Genomic DNA, 12,270 nt, shown 5'->3' with positions numbered 1-12,270 from the left:
ATCCTTTATGAGTTACTAGGCTGGAGCGCAATGCTTAATATTTGTGATTCTTTTTACTTAGTTTAATACATTCAATTTTCTTTGGGTATAGATTCCCAGGAGTATCTTTGCCTGTCTCAATCCCTGTAAATTATTTTAGTGACTCAATTTTCTCCCATGTAAACCTGGTTTTCTAGTATTATCCCTATTATATTGTAACCGACAAAGTTACAGGTTCTACAAGTCTTCTTCACACCAGTGCATCTCGGAACCCAGTAATTTTATTCTTTTTGTGTAGCTCATTCAACTCAAGACATTTCCAAACTCATAATTGTGGAGTTTAGAACTCTAATGGTTGTTTAGCCATCGGACAAGATGATAATCCTTCCTTTTTGATATTTCTTCTCCAAGTTCAACTAATAACATTACATATATTTTTGCTTGGAAAACAATTGATTTATTTTCCAAGATTTCAGAGTGTTCTGGGTCCATACACTTTTATTCCAGCTCTGTTATGAAGCAATTCATGTACCATTTGATGGCATCTCTGCAATTTCTAATGGAGTTTGGATCTTATTTAATTGAACAGCATTGTTTTGAGGTATATTTTCTCAATATTTCTTGTCACAGATTCTATTATCAACTGTAGGTAGTAGATAGATGAAATTCCTCATTAGAGACAGTCAGTGAGATAAATGCTTCCCGCATAATATAATTCTCTACTCCGTGATAAATCGATATAGTTTCAGCAATATGAAACACTTTCCCATTTTCTAAAAGGCGTTCGCTGCTTTCATTTCTCCGGAAACCATTAGAAGTTGTGAATGTGTTTTTGTTCGAAATGTATTAGTGTTTTTAGTAGTCAGAAGGTCATATAAAATATTGGCTTAAACATATTTCATTGTTCCTCTAGAATTCATATTCTCTCATAACTTTATTGCAAGTTTTCACTTCCAACATAAAGTTTGTATTTTTTGAAAATATATATATTTAGAGATAAATTTTACGTAGTCCATGGAAATGAGGTAGAAACATGAACCTTAGATCAGTGTTTTCTGAGACGGAATATTAAGTCTACCCACAATCATTTTTCTGAATTCTCTAATAAATTACGCTACAGCTTGCGACGCAGCTTGCAAGCACAGCTTAGAGCACTCGAACTTGGAGTGTAAGATTTATTTTTATGGACAATATCAACAAATTTTAGAATTCCATTTTTAATATTTTTCTCACGCTTTAAATTCTTAGGAACGTCATGTTATTTTCGCCCAAGCTTAACTTTGTGATTACTTTTCCGATAAATCAGAAAACAAGGAAAAGATAGACCTACTTTCAGACAAACTATACTTGCAAAAAATTATGAAAAAACTAAACGATTGTCCACAGGAAAACTTGGAATAGTGCTTATTTATATAAAAAATTCATACTTAACCACACAGGGCCTTCAAAAACTATAAATTCTGGAGAAAAGATTTTGTAGCAAAATCATTAGAAGTTCGAGATGGCGAAAGACATGAGCTAGGTACTGAAAAAACAAAACAAGTTAAGTTTTTGAATGATTCGAATCGAATCGAATTTATAAATTTATAATCTGAATCTGGAAAGTCTGGTAAGAAACTAAAGCTGCAAATATGCAAGTTACCAATCCAGAACAATGAGGAAAATATGCTTTAATGTCTTCGGAGTTGTCGTTATCACTATAGTTTCTCCTGGGGTATTTCATTTCTTCACTGACGCCCGTAATAAGTGGAACATACAACGAAAAAAAACTGGCGCCTGAGGTAGCCCGATAACTGGACTTTGCAAGTAGCGATGAAAAGACGTTATGATTCTTTCAACCTAATTGCTGGATATGGAAGAAAATGGCAGTTGCGCTTAGAGTAAACAACGAAACATCGTGTGGGAAGTAAGGCAAGAGATTGAAATCAAAATCTCAATAATCATTAATGGATCCCTAATAGTATTATTCTGTCAGGACCTAGCAAACTTTGACTTCCGTTATGTCGGCTTCTCATAATTTTTTCTCCATCAAAATTCCTTCCTCTGTTGATTGCAGCAGACTGCATCTTTAAATTATTAATAGTCATGAAAGTAAGAGTTCAATTGAAATCAAAAATATAAGTGAGTTCAATTTAGGCAGTGACCATTTAATATTTTCAAAATGTGTAAACAAAAAAAAATCTTATAATCATTTTATCTATATTTCTATATAATAACAATTTCATTATATTATTTTCACTTAAATTATGGTTTTCCTCACATTTCCTAGCTAACAGTTTCTTGTAACCCAAAAAATGTCTACAACAATAATATTATTATATTAATATCATGATTATAATATGCAAAAATTATATTATGAATGTATCATTTGTTCAAACCATATAATTTACAATCTTTTTATCTGAACATCTTAAGTTTTCTAGCCTAAACTAAAAATTTTTAATTATTGAGATTGTTAACGTTGCACTAAGTTAGAACATATTCAATATCTCCTTTTTAATTACATCTCAATATCAACACGGTAAACCCATAACCAGATAATGTTTTCACCTCAACTAAATGATTAGAGATTTCCTTATGTCCCATTTCTGATTCGAGAGATTATGTACTTACTAGTGGATATGTTACATGAAATGAGGGATTTGAAGATCAGATTGTGGAGATGGACTAAAATAATGAGGACTTGGATAAGGTAGGAGCCAAATTTCATGATAAACCCTCAAACATTTGGTATATTCTTTTACTTCGTAACGTCCCCCGTATTCAAGATAAAATAAGATACGATAAAGGGCGTCGAAGAAAAAAAATTATACACTTTTTTTTACGATTTTGCCGCAACTACTGGCAACATTGTATTGAAATTTGATAAAAATATGTTTTTTGGTAGCTGATTTGATTTGATGAATTTGTTTTTTTATCTGACTCTTATAGAGGACGCTAGCTAGTTACACGATTCGTATCAAGTAGTATTGAATATAACTTTTTCAATATTAGATTTATTGAGCAAAATTTCAAGTGAACTTAAGCATCATTCAATTTTACACCAAAAATGTACTCTTGATAAAACTCGATACTGTGTATCGTTTTCGGAATATTTTGATTTTAAAATTATGAAGGGTAGGCCAACAGCAACAAGAACAAAATATGATTTAAAATTTAGTTGCTCCATAATAAAAACAATTAGCGTAAGGAATATGGTAAGTCAAACAAATACGTCTTCTTCAAGTACTTGGAGGATACTTGAAGTGCAATAGATGCACAGACGATCTACCAATTAGAGATATTACAAGATTTAACTCTAAACGAGCGAAGATCTCCACCGCACTTTGATAGAAGGTATCGTAATAAGTTGATTAACCATATTCCAAATAGATGGATTGGTAGAGGTGCAGAAGCTCTCGGACAATTACACAGATTGATCTCTTCTTAAAGGAAAAGCTTATGCTACATCAGGAATTGAAAGACAGAATTAAACTTCACTTTAATGACCTCATAACTAACTACCAACCGTTTAGAAGATTGATGGATTATTTAAAAAACAGGATAAACTTGTGTATTCGTATAAGCGGAGGACATTTTGAACACCTACTCTAATTAAATTATATTTCATAATAATAACCTTGTTTATTTAAAACATTTATCATTACTTCATACCAGTATCGGTTATTACTTAAGAATTTTCAAATCAAAATATTCCAAAAACGATATATAGTATCGAGTTTTATCTGGAGTATCTTTTTGGTGTAAAATTAAATGATATTTGAGTTCCCTTGAAATTTTGCTTAATAAATCTAATATTGAATGAGTTATGTTCGATACTACTTAGTATGAACCGTGTAATTAGCGCATTCTATGATAGTCAGATATAAAAACAAATTCATTGGATGTATCAGCCTCTAAAACATCTTCGTATAAAATTTCAATATAATGTTGTCAGTAGTTGTGGTAAAATCGTGAAAAATGTTTCAGTTTTCTATGTATCATTGAGACGGGATCACCTTTTTTTGAAACAGCCTGTATTTATGATGAATGAAAACTAATGAAATGTTTTGAAAAAAAAAATTAAGAGATAAATGTGAAAAAGAAATCAACTTTCCAAAGTGATAGAGCACGTGAGAAAATGTCTGTGGTAATCATACATTACGTCATTATGTTTTCATATGATAAAATTGAGGTTAAGGTGGAATCTCATCTGCAATTATTTGACTGCCCCAAAAAATTCTTACTTACCTGCAACAAAACTTGTGACAGTGTAATAATACTCTTCAGTCAAAAGCAGATGTTACCAATTGAATTGCATCAATAGCAACTTCCTTTTCTTTCGTACATATTTATTTTGAAAGGTATCTAGTAGTTGCTCAAGAATGTTTTATTCCTGATTTAATAAATAAAAGCGGAAAATTATTTCGAAATAGATTTGAAGAGTGCGCTTGGCACTTTCCTAATCAAGTTGTTACCTATTTCATTATCTCACTATTAATTTAGATGGTTAACAACTAGAAATGGAAAGTTTTCGAATGAGTAGAAATGTTTCATGGAATTATTCAGAATCGAATTATAGACCATTATACTTTAATAAGAAGTTTTCCTGATAACAACGTAACCCATTAAAATCAATGCATTCAAATTCACATGATGTACACTAGCTGTACCAAATATGAGCATCACGCTATTTCAAATTATTCGGATTCTTTATCAGAAAATGTATCTCGCTATTCTGTATTCAAATTTAGCTCAATAACAGTCATCAAATCTGAATTCCTCTTAATGATAGTGCAGAATAATAACTTTATATCACGAATAAGAACTATATCCGTGGTAGGAAAAATTGGTGTATTGTTCTGTATTCAGTATTATTTATAATGAACGCTCCATTAATCAGAAATTCACGACATTGTGGGTTTTTAATTCATAATCAATCTTAAAGCAATAAACCTAATGTTGAAAATTTATTATAAGTTGGAGAACAATTCGCAAGAAATTTCTTCTGAATTGCTTACCAAATTGGACATAACCTCAAATCGTAGATTCAATCGTATAGTGTTAGTCAATATCGGACAATCAATTATCAATGTAAATAGAACGAAGAGTAATTGTTTCTAATACTAATCAATATCATGTTAATATTTGGAAAGTAACCTAGACTTTTTGTTTTGATTTTTAATATGGATTCATTCAATAGATTCAATTATTTTTTATTATATGCTTCTTATTATTATGAACTTTCAGCATACCTTCTCCCTATTGATTTTGCTTTTGTAGTTGCTTGAACAAAGATTTTCAGGTAAATAAAATCCTTTTTCATTAAAAAACCAAATAAACCTGCCCAATTTGACATTATACAAAGATAATTTGCAGTACGTAAGAGAACACAGATTCCTGGAAATGATTCTCGTTCCAAAACTTACGTGGAACAGTCACATTCAACAACTCAAAATCCTGCATGCCAAACATGAACATGAGCAATAGGGGAGCCGATACCACACAATTACTAACTGCCTATAGAACACAAATTCGAAGCAAGCTAAATTATGGTTCTATGGTGTACTCTTCAGCCAAAGGTTGCCTATTGAAGCAACTGGAAGTCATACAAAACACTGTATTAAAACTTGTACTTGGAGCTTACAGAACCAGACGAGTGGAAAGCCTCTATGTCGAAACTAACGAGCCCCCTCTTACAATTAGAGGGTACAAACTGAGTCTACAATACAAAGCTAAAACCGGAAACAATCCTAATAATCTCACTTATTCATATAACTTTTCCGATCATTTTCATTCAATTTTTGACCAAAAATCAAATCTACCCGCATTATTTAGCAAAGCAATTATAGATTTAAATTTCACTTCTGAAAATTATTTCAAACAATGTTAACTATCCTCCTCCCTGGACCATAAAAATTCCCAAATATAATACAAATCTTCTACTGTACCCTAAATCCAGTACTCCGTTATCCCTGATTCTACAAATTTTTCAAGAGATCATAAACAAGTATAAAAGCCACTACCAAATATACACAGATGTATCAAAAATCTCAAATGGAAGCAGTAGGCGCAGCTTTCGTCGACGAAACATGCCAAATAAAAAAACCGACCTTGAAGCACTCCACAATATGTACAAACAAGTCGAGTTGATGTGGATTCCATCCCACGCGGGTATAAAAGGAAATGAGAAAGCCGATTAGGAAGCTAAAGATGTCTGCAGTATCAACAGAATAGAAAACGAACCTCCTGAAATTCCACATTCCGACATTCGAAGCTGTATCAAACAACATTCGACGGAAATATGGCAAAAAAATGGGAAAAACTTGAAGACAATAAACTCTAACGTATCAACCCAAATCTACTACCAAAAAGGAAAATATCACGAAGACGACGGGATCAAGGGATACAGCATCGCATGAGAATAAGACACATCAAGTTAACCTATGAGTACCTGAGTATTGAAGAAATGGCAATAAAAACTGTGCTTCGCCTGTGATACTCCTTTATCAGTAGAACATATAATTGTCGAATGTCCACTCTACCATCAGAAACGACTAGAAAGTGAACTTCCACGTGAAATGAAAAATGCGCTGTACTATGTCAACAATGATAAAATGATTAAGTTTCTAAAATTGACTAACCTGTACAAATTAAATTTTTTTTTAAACTTAGATTAACACTTTACTCACATTGTCCAGCCCCCAATAACCTTTCGTTGTTGACGCGGTTCTTTTTTTAATAAAAATGGAAAAAAGTTATATTTCAACACAGACATTTCCTCATAATTATTTATATTGGAAAAAGAAAATGAAATACGTGAAATATAATCAATTTATTTTCGTCATTGGTCATACAATGAATAAATAATATCTTTCAAACTCATTGTGGTATATACGTATGCAGGATACTAAACCTACATATGCATTCATGCATATCTCGTTACGGTATGCATAGTTGTGCACTAGGTATGAAGTCGAATGCACTGAAAATGGTTAGGTGGAAAGGGTCGGACCACAATCGCACTGACAGGTATTAGGTATGAAGCATGAGAAATACGACGGAGGCACGAGTCACGTTTCGATGTTCGGAGGACGATCGATGACTAGGGGAATGCGAAGAAAAACTACAGGTGGAAATTACATTTTTATCAAGTTTATTGGATTTGATCCTTTGTTCTCAAAGCAAGAGAAGTCCGAAATAAAATCTCAATTGTTCAATCAAAACTAACAACAGAAAAACAACAACACAATTTTGTGGAATTTTATTCACATAAATGGATAGTTATTAAAAATTGATTATGCGAAAAAAACTTTTAGAAGGATCTAGTTTATTCATTTATTGATTTTAGGTATTTTCTGAAATTCTAAATCTCAAGATCACTCATCTCTTCCTGAATAACCATATGATATAAGTTGCGGTTGTCTTTTGAATAAGCCTTTATATATTAAATATATTTGAGTGTCTCCGTACTTACCAAAAAGTTTTTTCTAGAGTCGAGCGTGAAATGAATAATCACTATAATTAAATGGAATGATTATTACTTCACGCTCTGGCGAAGTAAAAACAGTAATTCATGTATATAAAGTAGCCTTTTTTCGACGACTGTGATTATTGACAATCACAAGAGTCGAAAATAGGCCTTTACATACAATATTTTTTCCACTAGAGGAAATTTTATCAAAATACTATTTAATAGTAATTTTCTTTACGCACTAGTGAGTAAAATATGTTTCTTCACGCTTTACTTACGCAAAATAGGTTTATTTTTTCGTTGGAAGAAATTTTAACGCTTTTATTGATTCCCTATAAAATATATCACATATTTAATAATATTTTGAACATTTTAATCAAAATTAGAAGAAATTAACAAAACAATTATCCAATTCAATCATTAACAATACTAATATTAAAGGTGCACGTTGTGCAGTTATTAAATTAGTCAACCCTTCTCTTTGCATAAGAGCTACCCAAAAATGAGTTTTACTACAGTAGAAGAATAAAGAATGATTGCGACTCGAACCTGGGACCTCTTGCATGTGATCCTTGTAATCTAACCACTTAGTATGTAAAATTTTAGGCACTCAAAGTGGGTCTAAAGTACGTAGTTCACTCACGGTACTAGAAAAAAGAATTTTTTTCACTTGCTTATTTAACCACGACGATTGATCGTCAACTTACCGTATAATAACCGTTATATATAATTTTTTAACGATTTAATCAGCTTTGTTGATAGTTTTGATAATTGTTATTATTGATATCTCAGGCACGCCTTCACTTCGAGATAAAGAAATGGAGAGGTTAAACACTTCAGAAGATCTTTTCAACGTCATAAACAGAAAAACATTCTAATACCTACATTGAAGTAGGTACTTTAATAGATAATGAACCAGAAATTCCCACAAAAAGTAATGTCTTAATTTTTTTAATATAATTTGTGATCAATAAGATATTATAATTTTTTTGTTAATGAAGAGGGATAGTGAAAATGACAATTATTCCAGCACTCTTCCTGATATTTCTGAAGCAGACCAATCGGCAACTTTAAATTCAATTCCACAAATATCAGCAAGTTTATATGAGAAATCATACCGCCTATCTAAAACATGTTACAATGAGAAAACTATGACGAAACATTTTGAAACTATCTTACTAATGTATTTATCAGAAAAAACAAAGTCAATGAAGCCACTTACACTTTGGTCTGTTAACTCAATGTTAAAAACTACAATATATATACATACGAATATGTGAAACTTTTTGCATATTTAAAACAGCAGGATGATGGCTGCAGAGCCGAAAAATGTAAAATTTGAACTCAAGAAAACATAAATATTATCTGCTGAAAAAATGTTCTAATTTTAGAATAACTGGAGATAAACATGTAGACTCTAGAAGATGTTGAGGATAAAGACTCGTTGCTTATTGTGAAAATTCCAAATTTAAAGATGAAAATAAGCTGCAATTAAAATATCTAGCACTGACTTTATATATTATCTGTCGTAGTACTAAAAACAATGACACTTACGGCCACTAAATTCAACTTCCCTCCAATTTTTTCTCAACTATGTACAAGAATTTGTCTTAATCAAATCGTTGGAATGAATTCTATCGCAAAAATTTTGCTACATATCTAAATTTATCAAACCCTAAATTCACTGGTGACTGCTTCAGGCCAACATGAGCTACTGTTTCAAGGAATCAAGCACTAATTTGATACAATTAAATCGATATGAAATCAGAAGTGTCGCAAATGGATTTTCGGCAGATACTATTATGAACAACATTGATATAGCCCAGAAGATTTCGAGTTCATCGTGTCAATCTTCATCGAATGTTCAACGGAATTTCCAGTCTTCAGTAATGAAATTTCTTTTGATTCACAAATTGCGATAAAAATTGTAACAATTCTGATATGACAACAGAAATGTCGAAGAACTATCTCAAGTAGAATTGCCGTTGTCACGTTCCGTGTCGCGAAGAGAAATAATTATTATGAATTGCAAGAAAGTAGCATATGGTTAATGCTACTCTGTTTAGATACATTTTGAAGCAACACTACAGAAGGTCGCTTATAAAAAGCTAGGTAGGTCAATTTAGTTACTTTTGTCTTTATTGCATCCAAAAGACACGATTTCATTCTGTAAACTAAAAGAGAATGTATAACAACCCTATAAACCTGATGTGGATATGTTTCTCTTCTCCAAAATTTTCAACCACAAAGCAATTAGCTTATTTTCATTCAATAGAAGATATGAAAGTGTGTTATAAGAATATTTTGATGAATGATGAGGTTTCTAAAATCAAGATTGGATATAACTTCATATACTACAGCTGAAAAGGCGTGAAGAAATCCTTGATCCACTATATCAACAATTAATTTCAATATGTAGGTCAATAAGCTATCGATACGTTCAAGTCTGTGATGACACTAGACATACTATTATTCCAAAATATGAACGAGGACACTATACAACTCTGTTCATAGAGAATGATAATTAAATAGCAAGTACTTAAACTTGTTATAAGCTTTTTTTATTTGGTTGGTGCATCTATTTATATTTCAGTTACAGAATGTCACTTGGAAAATATTAAAAACACATGCTCCAATCAAAAATAGATTTTTTGTATTCTTTTCGTTCGCATGTATTTTCAAAAAGTTGTATTGAAAGGACATCATGTGAATAGTTTCTACAAACGGTAATACAATCCAATGAGCATCCTTTGCACCTAGTCTAATCAAATTGAGCTTATGTCTTTGAAAAACTACCGCACGTAAAGGAAAGACAGACTACATTTATAATAATAATAAAATTATGGTAAATTACAATACGTACATCAATAAAGAGGAGCACCATCACAATAATCCTCATTGCGAAACAAAACAGCTATGATGGAATATAGTGATTGACCACTAGCATGAAACTAATGACCAATTGACGTTTCGTTCGCGCTAATTTTGATATATTTTTCAAAGATTGTTCAGTTTTCCTACCTGGGTAAGTCCCCAGGTTTTCCCCTACTAGATATTTTTGAGGTGTGCGGACGTCGCACATGACAACTTTAGATGATTTGCGTAAAAGTTTAGTTAGGAGTAATGAAAATGTAATAAATAGATTCTAATTCACAAAAAATTGTATTACATATTTATATCATATCGGTGCTTAACTGCCAAATATTGATTCACATGATACTAAAGATTTTGTTTAGTCATCCTGTGTTCACTGATTTGTTTGTTTCATGTTAATTTCGTTCATTGCTTTGAAAACATTATTCAACGTACTAATAATAGAACACGTTTATTTAACATACTAATCAGTACAAAAATATCATAGCATAAAAACTAATCTATATTTGTTGGTCGTTATTTTTAATCCTATTAACATTATTATGAAAACTTCCAATTAGCTTTCATATCACGAAATAATAATAGTAACTAAACTAGTAGAGTTTCTAAATCTACTTCCACAATATAAGCTTCGTATAACCTCCAATTATTGTGATAAAATTGGAATTAGCAGAAGGTGGATTTGAATAATCATAGGAATTTATAACTATTTGAATTTGATTATAATACAAAGTGTATTGTAACGTTTTTCGTACTTATTTACACTCTTTCTATTCGTGGGGTGAATTAATAAGCATTGTCCCCTACGTTCTTAATTTATGTACACACTATAATTACACTAAACTTATAATAATTTACTTTTACTAATTCGTTCTATTCACTACGACTATTTATTTAAACCTGACTAACTGCTTTCACGCAAATCATTTATATATCTAAATAAAATATTCCAAAGTTCCAGAACAAAATGATACAAAAGAAATAAATAGACTCTACTAGAAATTATTGGAAAGAAATACTGTAAATAAACCGCCTTCTATGATAAAAAGTTCATCGCATCTACCACGTGAATTCGCCAAATTTAAAAATTCCATCGTAACTGGACAGGGCCGGTCTAAGGATCCATTTCGCGAGCTTGTTCGTAACAGTATTAAGAGAAGGTAGAATGAAAGCAACCTCCAATTTCTAATACACTAAGTATATTGTAAACTCTTTCGTTTTTTTTGTTTCTGTCTCCATAATACGGAATTTATTTGTCAAACTGGAAACTCACCCTATATATTACTTCGTGTACAATTGTATGAATCATTATTTACCAAACTATTTTATTTTATAGACCCTTCTCAAAATCTTGCTACCAATTTTCAAATCTCGAGAAAATGTGATTAGATCTATCTATAGAAACTTGCGTTGGGGCTGAGTTTCTAAGAAGAATTAACAATTTTGAAAAAAAAAGTTAGAATTGACTGCTAAACAAATTTTCAATCAAATTTCAATTGATTGTGCTGTGAGTGCAAATCAAAAAGCAAAGTTGGCTTATTGAAAAAGTGACTCCATCCAACTTTTTTTAAATATACAGTGACTCACAGCACAAAAACCAATCATTTTTCACAAATTTTATTTAGAAAACTTCCTATTCGGGGTGGTAAAATGAAATATAGTATATTATCTTGTGTTATAGATATGAGTATAGTAAATTGGAGTATAGCAGTGAAGTATTACACTATTAATTATTATTGTGATAACAGTCGTAATTCTACAATATAATTTTAATGAGAGGGATATACTTGATGGATTGACAACAAATTATCAATATTTGGCTTGAGTTTTTTAAGCAATAACCGCAAATGTCACTTTCGCCACTGTCAGTAAATTAGTAAAAAGTTTAACGAAACCAGTCCAGTAAAACATTTATTCAAATCATTGAGCAGAGCAACTGAAGACAAATCTTTGAATTATTGTGT

At 31.2% G+C, this 12,270-nt stretch overlaps 1 protein-coding gene across 3 annotated transcripts in view; it reads right to left on the bottom strand.

The window, feature by feature from the left end:
* The window catches only part of LOC130899651 (chondroitin sulfate N-acetylgalactosaminyltransferase 2), a 260,579-nt gene that overhangs the window by 204,577 nt on the left and 43,732 nt on the right, over positions 1–12,270 (bottom strand). The window lies entirely within an intron of this gene.

The sequence above is a fragment of the Diorhabda carinulata genome, chromosome 11 (assembly GCF_026250575.1).
Source record: "Diorhabda carinulata isolate Delta chromosome 11, icDioCari1.1, whole genome shotgun sequence".
Classification (NCBI taxonomy): domain Eukaryota; kingdom Metazoa; phylum Arthropoda; class Insecta; order Coleoptera; family Chrysomelidae; genus Diorhabda; species Diorhabda carinulata.
The sequence above is the reverse complement of the archived record's forward strand: the minus strand, read 5'-3'. Positions and strand labels throughout refer to the sequence as shown.